Source organism: Octodon degus, unplaced genomic scaffold, assembly GCF_000260255.1.
Source record: "Octodon degus isolate 3935 unplaced genomic scaffold, OctDeg1.0 scaffold00219, whole genome shotgun sequence".
In the NCBI taxonomy this organism is placed as follows: Eukaryota; Metazoa; Chordata; class Mammalia; order Rodentia; family Octodontidae; genus Octodon; species Octodon degus.
In genome coordinates, this window is record NW_004524795.1 from 1130354 (window position 1) to 1146304 (window position 15951).

A 15951-nucleotide genomic window follows, 5' to 3' on the forward strand; every position below is an offset into this window, starting at 1 on the left:
AAGGCTCCACATGTTTGTAGTTTTCTGATTCATTTTCTTTCTGTGTTTGCCTCTCCTGCTCCTTCTTTGGATCTTTTCCCTCAGTTTCTCTCCTTGTTTTCTCCATAGCTCATCTTCCTTCCTGTCCTTTCTCTCCTCTTTTCTTGTCCACCCATTGTCTCTAACTGAAACACATTAAATTGTAAACACACACACACACACACACACACACACACACACACACACCTATATATCTGTTAAAAGTAATCAGCATGTTTAAATCTCTTATATTCTCTTTTTAAAATGGGAAAGTTGAGCATGTTATAGTTCTCTCTCCTAGCTTAGCCTGTATAAAATTATTTTCCACTGATAACTGGTTATTGTTCAGGTAACCCTTCCTAGGATTCTTTAGTATCCACTTCACCCTGGGCCTCATTCAGATTATGTTGCATTACTTCAGCCTATGCTCTTTCTTTCTTCTTTCTTTCTTTTTCTTTCTTTCTTTCTTTTCTCTTTCTATTTTTAAGGAGAATACAAACTAGTAGAAAAAAAGAACATTAGAAACAACACAGAATTTTACTAAACAAAAACTAGGAATTCGACAATGGTTGTTGCATAATGTTACCTTCAGATTAGTTGTTCAGATTACCAGATATAAATTCAGATTACCAGATATAAACATGCAAAATTGGTTAAAAAAAGTTATAAAAAATTAAAAAGAAGAAAAAAAATTAAACATAACAGCTTTTTTCAGTAGACCAGCAGAAATCAACAGTACAATTATCCAAGCTATCCTGTATATATACATAAGTATATTTTTTCTTTTTCTCCTTTATTTCTTTTGTCCTTTTCCTCATCCTAGTTATTCCTTCCCTTTGAACAGATTCTTTCCCTTCATAGAATATGTTGAACCTTTCAGCTTTTATTTACTCTTCTGAATTCTTAAACTAGCAAGATAATATAATGTTTGCGTATGTGGGTCTGATTTATTTCCTTTACCAGTATGTTTTCTGATTGCATCCATTTACCTATAAAACTCTCTAGTTTATCTTTTTATAGCTGAGAAATACTCCACTGTGTAAAAATACCACAACTTTTTTATCCATTCCTCGGCTGATGGGCATTCCATTTGTTTCCAAGATTTAGCTAAGACAAATTGTGCTGCTATAAACATGGGTGCACATATATCACTGTGGTATGACGTTTTCAGTTCTTCTGCAAAAATACCCAGGAGAGAAATAGTTGGGTAAAATGGGACCTCTAAGCCTAATATTTTGAGGAACTTCACACTGATTGCCATAGTGGTAGTACCAGTCCACACTCCTACCAACAGTGGAGAAGTGTTCTTTCTTGCCCACAGGCCCTCTAGTATTTGTTATTGGTTGACTTCTTGATAATAACCATTCTTTCTGGGGTGAGATGGAATCTCAGTGTTGCTTTAATTCACATTTCTTGAATGCCCAATGATGTAGAACATTTTTTCACATATTTACATGTCATTTGTATTTCTTAATCTGAGAAATATAGTGTGTATTTATCTCAGATGCCCATTTTGGGATTGGGTTTTTGAATTTTGAAGGCCCGATTTTTAAAAATTCTTTATATGTTCTAGATAGTAGTCCTTTGCTGGACAGTGGGCTATAATTTTTTCCAAATTTATGAGTTTTCTTTTTACTCTGTAGGTGATTTCTTTTGAGATGCAGTGCTTTTCTTAAACCATCTGTGTGCTTGTGGTTCAGTTTCTTGGCAATAGGCTGGAATTCAGTACAGTACCCACTATAGGGCCCCTGGCCTGCAAGGGCCATGCTAGTTTAAACTTCTTGTTATTACCTGGCAGATGAAAAAAATTTATCATTTTTTCCTTTCATATCTGTAAAGATAGTTGCTTATGTGCGGCATAAGTAAGTTTCATTACAGTAATGATTTCAAATTTGGTGGTCTCAGGAGCTCTTCACATATTAAAATTAAATAAGAACCCAAAGTTCATGTAAATCTCATCTATCAATATGTGAGAAATAAAAATTGAAGGTATTTTAGAATTTTATTATCATGTTAATCTCTTACATGGTAACAAATAATATATTTTTATGAAAATGATATTTTTTGCGGCTGGGGAGATGGCTCAGTGGAATATGTGCTTTGCTGGCAAGCACAAGGGCCTGAGTTCATTCCCCAGTTCCGCAAAAAAAAAAAAAAAAAAAAAAAAAAAAAGAAAATGATATTTTTTGAAATATGCTATGCTATATTTTGTCCAAAATTAATTTTGCTGTCTTTAATTTTTTTATGTTCTAAAAGAATATTTCAACTTGTAGTCTACCGCTAGAGATTTTTCTCAATAGTATATGATTTTACTTTTGTATATGTATTCTAAGAGAACAAGTCAAGTTTGAATCTTCTCAGAAGTCACAGGAAAATGATATTTTCAAAACAACCATTGAGAAATATATACCACTGTTTTTCATTTTTGTAATTTTTTTCATTTTTTAAAATCTAATGTCTGCTTAATAGAAGACAGTTGGAGTCTCATTGCCTGCTTCTTAGATTACTATGTTATATATTATATTGTTTAAAGTAAATACAAAAAATCCACTTACACACAGTAATGTAACTTGAGAATATTTTAATAATCTTTTCATGCAAGCAGGCACAGGGGCAGGGGGTCCAATCCCTGAGGCTGCCTTGCCAGTCCCACCCCTGGGGCATACTGAAACAGCAATTGAGACTGGGCATGGTGGCATGTGCCTGTAATCCCAGCTCTTGGGAGGCTGTAAGCAGGCGGATCACTACAAGTTTGATCTAGCAGTGAGACCCTGAACACCCAGAAGACCTTTCCCTAAAATACAAAAAAAAAAATCTTTTCAAATAATTGCAATTATTTTCTTGGATAATATACCAAAACTTGACAAGTTATAGATTCTTAAAGACTATTTGCAATATAGAATTTTAGAAAATATATAAAGGGAGGAGCGGAAGAAGGGGAGGAGGAGGATAAAAAAGAAAATTAAGATGTGTTATATGCATGCACCAACTCCTCTTGAGGAATGTAATCGCTAAAAATAGAGGACATATCACCAAACACCAATATCACCCTAATACACTGTAATCTGTTGTCCATCGTGCACTTTAAATGGATCCTTTTTCTACCTATGCACATTGTTCATGAGCCATTTGGAAAATACTGGCTACTCAGAACTTCCATATGTGAACACATCTCATTATACTATATAAAAATCACAATCACTAACATCACCACTGTGACATCATTAGAAAGTTCAGTAGGTAGCAGGCAGGTGTCAAATCAATAATAGTAGATTCATATTTTCCTACATTCCAGATTTTTTGAAGTTTCAAATCTCAAATTTATCATTAAAAATAATATTGTCATTTTTTTTGCCTCAAAATAACAGGCATGCTCTGCATCTTTTTGAGAACATGTCTGCTAGATATCCAAGTCTGAATAACCAGAGTTTGTCTACTAGTTGGCCTGCCCAGTAACAATATCATGAATAAGTGGACTAGTTCAGCTTGCAACTCATAAAATTGCACATCCACTTTTTCATGAGACAACCATAAAGCTATGGTGGACTTCCTGTTTCATCACAGAAAATAGTAAAAAGATGTATACTGAAGAACTGAGATTTGATAAGATTAACAATTCTTAACTGTTAAAACTTGTAAGTCATTCTGAAAGGAAACTAACTTTATAAATCTAAACAGAGCTTTTAGCATGAGTTTATGGCAATGTAGTAAATACCATGACAAGAACAGTTTGGTGCTGAGCCTTGATTTGTAAATAAGGTATTAGCAAGTTTATCTTTCACACAATGAAACACACAAACAACAGTTGGGTATGATCATAGAGTTGGTTTAACCTCATGTGCTTCCTGTGTTATGAAGAATAACCCTTTTAGGGAGTGTGTCACATTCACTTATGCCAGTGATTTAAAGCACAACTTCTAAAATTTTAGTGTGCATGGGAATCCAGCTGGTAATCTCCTGTAGGTCTGGGGTGGGGATTAGGCTTAGAATACAATAAATTTCTCATTTGATGATGATGTGGCTGGTCTACATCTTCACAGCAAGAACAAAACACTCTCTTTGTAAAATCAGACAAAAATGAATCAGTATGAATAAAATTGTTAAATGAATTAACAATACTGATGTTCAATATATATTGCAAAATTCGTGATAGCCACAAAAGAATAAAGCCTAGGGTTGGGGAAAGATTACAATAACTGATGGTTGAACTACATCCTTAGTCTTCCTTAAAAAAGTAGACTTTCCATCTAAGTTTCAAGTCACATCTAGTTTTCAGGTACATATTTTTCCCTTCCCAACTATTCTACTTTAACCATGACTCAGAAGCCAATATTTCTTAGTTGTACTACCTAGGCGACACTTGGGTTGTCTCAGCAATGTTTTTGCACAAGTGTCATCCAGCTTAGTGGAACAGCTTTGAGTGCAGATCTTTCAGTTTTGGGCAAGTTTGAGTGACCAAAGTTTCTTTCTTGTTCTAAGTTAAAAACTGGCTTTCTGTAACTTTAGGATGGCCAATCCTCAGTCAAACTTTTGGTAACAACACTAGTTCAAGTCTTCCTACAAGACAGCTCTTTACTTGTTTGTTGGTTCTCCTGTGCTCACCCTCACCTTTAAAATATTTATTCAGCTATTTATTTTCAAGGCAGGCTCTTGCTATGTAGTTTTTCAAGGCCTTAGCTTTAAACTTTATGTTGTAGCCCAGACTAACCTCAAACTCATGGCAATCCTCCTACCTCAGCCTTGCGAGTGCTGGGATTACAGGCATGCACCATTACACTCAGCTTTATCTTTACCCTAGTTCTGTGTTCATCTGCTTCTTTGATGGTGTGCTTCTGGATCTCCTTTCCTGTCTTTATCACTGTACCCTTAGTTGACTCCTGTTAATCTCTTAGAGTGTAGTGTTCAAGTCAGATGTTCCCCTCCATCAGAGTGTGCCTCACCTCTTTTGACCTAGGTGCAGTGATGGGGGTAGTGACTCCCTGTTGACAGCCATGTCACTCTGCTGACTCACCGTTCACTGTCCAGAAAAGCCCCTCAGTCTCTCTGTGCAAGTCAAGACCTCTCCCCGTATTTATGAAAATTTGTTGGGACTCAAGGGTAAAACCATTCGTTCTTGGCTGATGGACGTCACTTTGTAAGATCTTACCCTACTCTCATGCACATGACACACAGTGGCCCGTGGGCTCTGCCCTCAGGAACTCCCCTAATTGGCATCTTCTCCATTCCATGTGTGTGACTCACGCCTACTCTGTAGCTGTGCCCCTTCAGCCACCTACTCTGTTCCTGTCTCCGAGGCCTTCTAGATTAGATGGTCACTCCCACCCATCTAAGCTCCATCGTCATCTCTGAAAGCACTTCTCTCTGTTTGCTTGCAGTGTGCCATGACACTGCCTTTGACCCTCATCCCTTTTCACTGTGTCTTATCAGCAACACTGTGATCATGGCTCAATTGTACTTTGGTTTCCTGGGCCCTATTCATCCAGAATTACTTCTAATATGCACAATTTTTTTGGAGGAAATATTTTATTGCCACATTGGGCAAAGGATTGAACCATCCACCCTTCTTCTGGCATTACCGGTGTGCAAAGGTGCAGATGCATAATCTCAGAGTACAAACTCTGCTCAAGGAAAAGCTAAGTTTCTCAGTGCGTGAAAACTGACTCTTAACTCTGTCAACATCATGTTGTGGGATCACCAAGTGGGTTGATATGAAATTTACATGTGGAGTCTCAGTACTGCCTTTTATACTTTTGTACAAGTAAATTTGGGAGACTTTTTTCTTTGTTAAAAGCTGAATTTGTTTTTGTAATCTGCCTTTTAGAATACTTTAGTAATTAGTCTAAAATTCATTGCTTTCAGCTTCTTGTGAGTGTGACATGACAATGTATGGAGTAGTGTTGCCTAATTTCAGTTCTTGCATTCGTGGTCAAGCTGGGTGCAACTCTTACCTTTTTGGTTCCCCAAAGTGCAAGTCAGAATCTTTCAGAAATGCAATGTCTTCTTAGAGATGATTCAAGAAATCAAAACAAACAAACAAATAAAAACAACATGAGCTACAAAGACTTTAAATGAAGGTAAGCATTGTGTCCATTCTAACTCATCTGTGTGTATATAGACACATAGTAGATGGTGTAGAATGAAAATACATGTTTCCTCCTGCGTTTTTACTTTTGGTTCACTTATCATTCTTTACAAAATTGACTAATTATATCACTCATTAAAAAAAACTTTCTTTGTATACAAACTACCATATTAGGACTTTAGAGGTCTGAGGAAAAATACAGTATCTGTTTACACAAGTTAAAAAAATGGTTAAAAGAAATACTCAGATCAAACTTTGAATAGAGAAGGATAAGACACATTTTCTTAAGAGTTTATACGAAGTATAATGGTAACTTCTATTTGACTGTGGGGATGTGACAGTCAGAAAACAAAGAAAGGAGAAAAGGATATCCAGCCTCTGACTTGGAACCTGGGGGATAGGTTCTTGCTTTTAGGAGGAAGACAGTGCCTCAGGAACAAAGGCTTCTTTAGGAGGTCTAGGAAGGAAGCTCTTACAACCCCCTAAACAGTCCTGAAGGAGATGAAAGCGGAATAACTTAAAACTCATCCAAGACTAGAGTGCACCTCGCACTTGAGTATCTCAGGAAGCCATGAGTGTCTGAACTATTTTGTAACACCAAATTTAATTTATACAAACTTCCCTGCAGTCAACAATTTTACAGTAAACAAATTTACTGTTCAATACATCTGTGGAACCAAGGAAACATGTCATGAAATCTCATTTGGCGGGAACAGACGGTTCAGTGTTTATTTTTCTGATTGCTTCCTTCCCCCTCTTTTCACATCTTTTATAACCTTTAGCTATATCCTGAAATCCACACACATTTTTTGAAAAATTAATTTTTTACTTATTATATGCTGAATTCTTAGCTCAAAAGAGGTAACGCTCAGAGGCAATGTCTCAAATGCCCAATACCAATTCTGTTCAGTAGCTATAGTGATTTCTTCGGGTTTTCGTTTATTTCTGTAAAATAAGACAGACTAAGACATCTCCACATTTCCTGTCAGCCCTGTGAGTCTGTCTCCTGTGCAGATAGTGGCCAGAAACCAAAGCAACTGCACTGATGGATGCTACTGCACTGTCAAATGTGACCTGGTCCCAAGTGCAGAAGACTTTCCATGGCAGATCAGCCTCAAACCAGCCCTTAATAACCCATGGATGGCGAAGCTTAAGATGGATAAAATGAGGGATAGGCCTACAAGATAGTTTCTTCCTGCCATCAGATTTAAATAACCATAAAAATTTCAAATAAAAATTCAAGGCAATTATAGAAGATAGATCATGAGTTAACATTTTAATTTTCTAACTGAATGGAAAAACACTGAAATAGAAAATAAGGGAGTGGGAGAATTATAGGTCATATTCAGTTTTGTTCTGAGGGGGAATTTTTGTCTAATTACTTATGTTCTTGTCATTTGGCGCCTGTAAAAATCTTCCCGAAAGGCAAGCATCTTGCCTTGCTGTGTGATCTTCAATGTTCCCTTAGGATAGGATGTCACATATATGTAGGTCTGTAGTAAGGGCTCCTGTGCTGCCTTTCCTTCTTGCCTGGTACCCATATCAGGCTAATCATGGCTACCTAGAGGAAAAAAGAGGGCATCTGTGAGCGCTTACCTGCAGATGCTGCAATCCACGCAACTTCAGGAGTGTGGCCCCCAGTTCACTTTATACTCCCAAATCTGCCAGCCCAGCATTCTAACTTGGCTATATTTGGGGGATCACCATTTACTCATTAGATGTAAATGTGTCGTAGTACTGATCTCTCACTCTTGTTAAATTACTTGGATAAATGACCGGCGGAGGCTGCAGAATGCCAAGTCAGCTGCACAGGGATTTTGACGTTGGACACAGATCTTTGAGACTTAGAGAGTCCTAGGGGCTGAGTGGAACTGGGGTAGAGTGTGCTAAGAAGGTCAGTCAAGGGCGGAATAGCAATACTGGGTGTCAAGCAATGGGAGACCAATAGCATGGGCAGTAGCTAAGCCTCATTTACCTAGCACTAATATGTTATGACATGTTCCTCCTCTCAGAAATGTTTGGAAAATTTAAAACTAACCATTTACATAGCCAGTCTTACTAATTTGCCCGTTAAAAAAAAATCTATTGTAGAAGAAAAGCTCTCCAACATATATTAGACATTATCTTGCCCTACTTAATCTAGTATTTAGAATAGAATTTAACTGTCTTGATAATTCAAGTGTTCTGAATGATAATGCAATAAGGTTATTTTAGATATTAGGTCCCTAGTGAATTTTTGCCCTGTATTTATTGGTCTTTCTTTTTTTGTTTACTTGTAAGTTTTGTTTTGAGACAGGGTTTTACTATGTAGTTCATGCTGGCTTTGAGCTTATTATGTAGCCCAGGCTGGCCTCAAATTTGCAATTATCTTCTTGCCTCAGCCTCCTGATTGCTGGCATTACAGGCTATGGTGTGCCACCACACCCAGCATTATTTTCACTATACCAACCTTGGTGGCTTTTAACATCTGAATTCAAGAGATCCTCCTGCCTCAGACTTCCAAGTAGCTGAGACTGCAGGTGTGCATCACCATGCCCAGCTTTTTATATCTTTACTTTCATGGGCAGCTTTTCAGAAGTAATTTTTTCCTGTGGTTAGTTTTGCTTCTACTAGCTAGCTTTCACTTTTTAAAATATGTGGTTGATTGAGAAACACATTTCAAAGTTAAAATGAGGCTAAAACAGGAATAAATAAGTTCTGAGTGAAGTTCTAGGAGGGTCCTAATGAAAACATAATCTTTGTGACTATAGTTGGTCAGGATTTTTTTTTATACATATAAAATGTGATGTTTGACTATGAGGAGCCAGCTGTACAAACATGTAGGTTAGAACCACTTTCAGCAGCACAGTCTGATGAGTTTAAAGCATAGGTAATCAGTGCTTGCTGAATCAAAGATTCTCTATTAAGTCTCTCAGTGGTCAGAGGCTACTTCAGAAGGGTAGATCACATGAGTCAGATGAGTGTGGAGAGAAAGGTTACAGCAGTAACACTTCCGCAGTGCATTGTCTGAGGTAGGTTTTATCCTGATTTAGAGAGAAACTGAAATAAATTGTTCCATAGTTAAGTAGTTTTAGGGGAAATGACAGACTCTACTCTCTTCTGTTAAAGAAGCATGAAAGTATGAGGGATCTCACAAGGCTTTCAGTAAAGAAATAGAAATAATGTACTATGGTTCTGGAAGTCAGGGCCTCACATGTGCTAAGTAAGAGCTTTACCATGGAGCTACAGTCCTACTCCGAATGACTTGTTTTGAGACATGGACCTTATCAAGGTGATTTGATGTTTGAATACCATTTTATTTTTTCTCTGGTCTACAAAACAAGGGAGAAAAATTAAAAGGTACCACTTTTGTAGAACTTTTTGGTCCAGAAGCAAGCAACCAAGATCTATTAGGCATATACACAGCTGCTTTTAGTCAAGGTCTGTTTTTTTGAATGGAGCAGATGCTCTGTGCATGAATTAATGAATCAAGAGATTTCATAGTAGAATCTGTGTTGAAAGAGGCCTGAAGTGATGAGGCAGAAAAGGATGAGATCAGACTCTGGGTTTCATTTAATAGTTATAGTTAAGACTTCACAACTCACCACATATCAGGCTTTATTATATTGCCTCACTGAAACATTATAAACACTTTGTAAAGTAAGCAACAATATCATTCTCATTTTGCAGTCAATGGGACTGAGCCCCTGAGGGTTTCAGTAACGTAACTAGTTATCAGTAGAAATGTGATTTTTAACCTTCTTTGGATGTAGTGCCTCTGGCTATAAACTCTCATTTTGGAAGCATATTATTATTATTATTATTATTATTATTATTATTGTTAAAACAGGTTCTCACTTTGTAGTTCAGACTGGCCTTGAGCTCATTGTGTTGTGCAGGCTGGCCTTGAGCTCACAATGATCCTCTTGCCTCAGACTCCTGAGTGCTGGGATTATAGGCATGCACCACCATTCCCTGCTGGAAGCATATTATTTTTGAGCACAGCATGGTATAGGAAACTCTGCGGGGCATAGAGATAATGACATGAGACAGGGTCACTGTCTTAAAGGAGGCAAAATGGAGAAGCTAGGATCACTGTCCTAAGTAATAGTGTATGGACATGAGAGATAAAACATTCTGAAATGCCAAAATGAGTGTGTTCCACAAGGAGTTATGCAATTTATATTGCTATTATTCCCACTATCCAAATGGAAAAATCCTGAGGCCAAAGGCAGTTAAGTGATTTCTCAAAAGGCCTCATAACTTGTGGAAATCCAGGTTTTTCTAATTTCTTTTTCTTTTCCTGCAGTGCTGGGAATTGAATCCAGAGCAACCTATATGCTTGGGAAGTACCCTACCACTGAAATACATTCCCAGTTCCAAATCCAGGGTTTCTGCCCTTCTCTTCTCTACCATTTCCTCTTTTCCTCCTCAGTACTGGGAATTGTATCCAGGGCTTTTGTGCATAGTTACATTGTCAGCCCTTTTTAAAAATTTTAAGTTTTGAGACAGTCTTGGTAAGTCAATCATTTACCCAGGCTGGATGTTAGCTGGTAACCCACCTGCCTCAGCCTCCCAGAGTGCTGTGATTACAGACTTGTGTCATCATGCCCAGCTCCATACCTTCTTCACACAGATAGGTCCTCCTTCTACACCCCTACTTCTGGTGTTAAACTTAGAAACTCTTGCTTTACCAGAAAGCCACATATCCAGCCCCCAAACAGTGGAATTTTATACAGGCAAAGAGAAAAAGGAGGAGATGATTTGGAAAATTAGGAATGATGACTTGGAAACAAAACTTCCTGAGACATATTTCAGGCAGACCCACCAGCTAAGCCTGGCTTCAGTGCAGGATTGGGTGGGGTGGGGTTGGCATGGAGGTACACATTGGAGATGTGGTTTGGGCTGCTTTGCATAGGATTTCCAGTGTCGGCTGGAGGATTCAGGGCATTAATCTGAGATCACAGGGGAAACGTTTATGACTTGTGAGCAGGGAGTACATACATAAGCATATGTCAAAGTGTCTTTTTATGAGTACATGTTTGTCATACCCAGTGAATGTGTTCATACACATTACATCTTAATCTTACTTCTCTTCTCTCCTCCTCCTTCCATCCCTAGATGCCCTTCCCATCTGCAAAAGATTTTGACCCTCCTTTTCCTATTAGCCATCTTTTATTTTGCTCTTCAAGTTTAAAAACAATCTGTTTTAAAGATGAATCTAAAATTGGTAATAGGATATAATGGCGAAGGAGGAACCCAGTGTAAAACTTGCTGAGGTGATTATATGGGCTGTCATGACTTGTGGGGTAGGTTAGGCAGTAAGGCAGTTAGAATTTACCCCTAGATGCCCCTAGTGATGCAGATAGGGTGTCAAGGTTGGCAGAATTCCCAGCATTCCTACTCATCCAGTTACCAGCAACATAAAAGTCCTTTGGTAAAAGATCACTTTGATCCTTAGAAGCAAGTTTGGCAACCACCTTTCTGAACTCACAAATGACTTTTTAGGAAAAGGAGTCTCAGTTTTTCTTCCTTCTCTCTCCTTTCCTCACCTCACCCTCCCTTCTTTTTATTTGTATATTTTTTATTTTGTTTTCAGCGTGAGGCACAATTAATGTACCAAAAAAACCTGTAAATATATGTATAAAAATTTTCAGAACCCCAGAGGGTGGCTTTCATAGTGGCAATGTCCTGGTGGCTCTGAGTCTGCCCTGCAGATCAAAGAAGAACATTGTGTGGAATCACAGTTTTTTTTTCACAGTATTCTATTTAAGCACAAGAAAAGAAAAAAAAAACTTTTTTGGATGATAAAAGCAATATATTTTAAGAATGTGTACTTTAAATTCTTTTTGAAAATTAGGTCCATTTTTCTGAGGATCTACACCTATGACATCAATGTATTAAAATCTACCCAATATATATTAATATTCACTTAGCTTGAATATAAATTCATGGTGCAAAATAAAAAGGAATTTGATGAAATGGGATGAAGGAGTAATTTAAAAGGAAAGGGAACTGAAAGAATACCCAAAAGGCAGGAACCACAGGACTTTGATAACTGCTTGGTTGCAAGTGGGGGAAGGAATCAAAGAATCTTGATTACTGTCAGCCTGGGAATCTATGATGGTGACACCAGTTCAGAGAAGACACAGAAGGGTGTGCTGGATACATTTAGTTTAAGGCCTATTGAGCTGAGATGATGGTAGACACAGGAGTTCTTTTTTTTTTTTTCCAGAACCAGAGATTGAACTCAGGCCCTTGTGCTTGCCAGGCAAGCACTTATTCTACTGAGCTATCTCCCCAGCCCTCAAGAGTTCAAATTTTAAATGAGTTGAAGGTTAAAAGATTTGTGGGTTTGGGAGTTTCATCCTGTTATGGTGTATATCTAGATATTCCCTGAAGTACTCTTGAGCCGAAAGATGAGGCTTTTGAAAGCTGATTGGATTACATGTACTAACAGCTGACGTGCTACTGGGAGGTCAGATCATTCCCCACAACCCAGGTATTGGACATATTCATCACCTCCAAGAGGTTCTTTGTGTTGGGAATCTCGTCTTCATTCCAATTGATCCAATACAGGGTATAGTTCCAAAATAACATCATCACCAACCCTTTCTTTCCATTTTTTCTTTTTTGTTTTTGTTTTTGAGACAGGGTCTCATTATGTAGTTTAGGCTGGTTTTAAACTCACTTTGTAGGCCAGGCTGGCCTCAAGCTCACAGTGATCGTCATGCCTCAGCCTCCTAAGTGCCAGGATTATAGGTATATGCCACCACATTTTTTAAAGCTGAATTTAAAGTTCTGCAAATAAGGATTTTCTCCCATCTCTACAAAATTATTTTGTCAACTCTAAAGTGTAGATAATTTTATTAATGTCAGAAGAAGTTAAGGGAGCAATATTTTTAAGAGAAAAGATATAAAAAGAATACTACAGAGAAGCTGGGGAAAAGGGGAACAGAAACAGGGCATTGGATTGGTCAGGAAATTGATCTTGACACTAATGTCAGCAGGATGGTGGGGGAGGCAGCTTTGAAGGCGAGGGATTAGGGAGTGAGCAGGTGCTAAGGAGGAGGAAAGTTTTTCTCATGTTCCTGGGAGAGCATTTTATCACCAGTGACAACTCGAGACGCATTCCAAGGAAATGTAGATTTTGATGGCATCGTGGGGGGGGGCGTGAGGGAGTGGACTCAGGAGCAAGCCTAGATAGAGAGGACTGGGGGGAAAGCATGGTCAAGGTCATTCATTCGAAGGCTACTGAGGAGAAAGGGCAATTAATTGTGCTGATAGCTGGGTCATGCCTTACCCCTCACAACCAGGCTATCTAAGGGCTTATGTAACAGATGAAATTTCAAAGAGCAACTGGAAGCATCCAAGCCAGGAGCAGAAATTTCTGTGTTGAAAGTCATAGCACAGGGACATATTTTTTAAATTGAGAAATTTATTATTTAACCTTAGTAAAAGACACAGACCAAGTGAAATTTTCTACGGAAAGAAAATATACTATACATTCCTCACATGGAGAACAAGGGCTCATGTTTAGTCCAATATTTTCTCCAATTTTTTTTTTTCTGGAGACATTTCTTTTAGTATACTTAATGCTGTCTACTATTTACTAATAAAGAATACCTGTGTGCCTTTTTTTAAATGTATTTGGAGAGAGTCTTACTACACAGCTTGGACTCATAGTGATCCTCCTATTTTCAGCCTTCCTAGTGCTGGGATTACAGGTTGAATAGCACAGGTATATTAGTGAATGATGCTAATCATGTTGAAATTGGTTAGCTAAAAATTTGAATATGAATATTAGATTCTGAAACTGTGAGATTTGCATATCATGTAGTCTGACTCCTACTTATACAACTGGAAACTGAGGTTCTGTTTGGGCAGATCAATTCATGCTAAATCTAGAAACTGACTCCTCTTCATTGTATTCAAATCAAGAGAGAAAGTTCAGAACTTTCAAATATAACACAACCTTCTTTACCACTGGCATTTACCTCCTGAATTTTGCAAAGCTAAATGTTGATGGGGTTAACAAGACCGTTATCTAAATTGATCCTCATTAAATGGCATGTGGGAGGTAACTTCTTACAGTTTTACAGATGAGGAACAGCCTCCGTGAAGTGAGACAGCTACTGAGAGCAGAACGTGAACTGAAGCAAACATCTTGGGACTCCAAGATCACTTGTCTTTTCACTGCAACACAGCTGCTTCTGGCTTTGCAAGACCCACTAAGATGCTAATGCCCTCAGAATTGTGACCACTGCTCAGACTTACACACAAACCCAGCCTGTCCTTCTCTGAAAACAACACAGAGAGATTATTTGGTTGGCCTGGAAACATTCCGTTTAGAGAAGAAATTCTAAGCTGGAGACTTTCTTGCCTGGCTTCACAACCTTGACTCATGCCTGTGAGAGTTAGGATCCTTGGCCATTTGACTCTGTCCATCAGCTAAGTTTTGATACTCTGGCTGCTTTAACCCTTATCAGAACTAAGAAAAACACAACAAATGAATTAATACCTCTGGGGTCTTAAATGATGCTTCCCCCAAATTCTTTCCTGGATATAGTCAAAATATGTGTTTATATTATAAAAATATGTAGGTTAGTGTAGTAACTAAGAATAGACCTTGGGAATTAAAAGTTGGGTGAATGGGATTCTGACTTGACCATTTATGTGAAGTTATGTGACCCATTATGTGAATTTGGGCCATTACTTAGCCTAAACTTCAGATTATTCATCTTTAAAATGGGGATAATAGTAATACCTGACTCATAAGTTTCTTGTGGCAATTGAGTGAGTGAATGATACATGACATGGTACTGTCCAGAAGCAACACGCTAACTTGGGAAAGAGGGAGAGTGGTTGAGACTATGTCAACAGAAGAGCCTGAGATTTAGGAATCATGAACTTCTAGGGACTCATTAACTATTGCCAATGTGTCAATGTCATCTATGTGGTTATTTTATGTCTTTTTTTGTTGCTATCTGTGAGGCCCACCAACTGACCATGGCTTGTCTTAAGTCTGACCTCAAGATATAGCTTGATGGAACCCGTTTGAGATCTCCCACTGAGCTAGGATGATGAAGAAATTTGCACATGGAATTGCTGTCAAAGCTGTGGCACAGTAGTTACAAAGCTGTATGTGGTGGCACATACCTAGCAGAGATTCCGCAACATCGGGAGAGTTTGCCCTCATTCAACTGTTTATTCATCAAACATTTATGGCAGGCCTACCATGAGCTGGGAAGATTTTACATTCTGCCCTCCTGTAAATTATAGTCTAGTGTGTGTGTGTGTATATGGGGGGAGACAATAGGCAAATACACATAGAATGTGAATTAGTAATAAATGCTTCAAACGAAAGAATCAAGAGGGTAAGGAAACAGTAGATGTGCAGTGTCAAATAGATCAATCGGTGAAAGTTTTTCCTAAGAGGTAATATTGGAGGTGACACTGCTCAAGGGAAGGAGTAAGCCACAACAGTGTCAAAACAGAGCAGTACTCCCAGCAGAGGAGCCAGAGCCAAGGCCCCAGGAAGTGCACATGACTGCACAGGGACAGAAGGCCAGGGCCAGGGTGAACCAGTATTGGGAATGAAGTGCAGCAGAGATAGTGTAGACCCTAAGAAACTCACATAAGAACTTTGGGTTGAATTAAATTAAGTAATGTTTTCATTACTGCTGATCAAACTCAGGGCCTTGCACAAAGTAAGCATGTGCTCTGATACTGAGTTCCAAACCCAGCTGCCAAACTGAGTTTTAAATGTCAGTTGTTATTTACAAAAAGGCAATTTTATTTCTCCTTATTCTGTGTGGCATAGTGGCTCTGTTGCCTGTTCTTTTTTCTTTAAAGTTTACTTTATTAATACT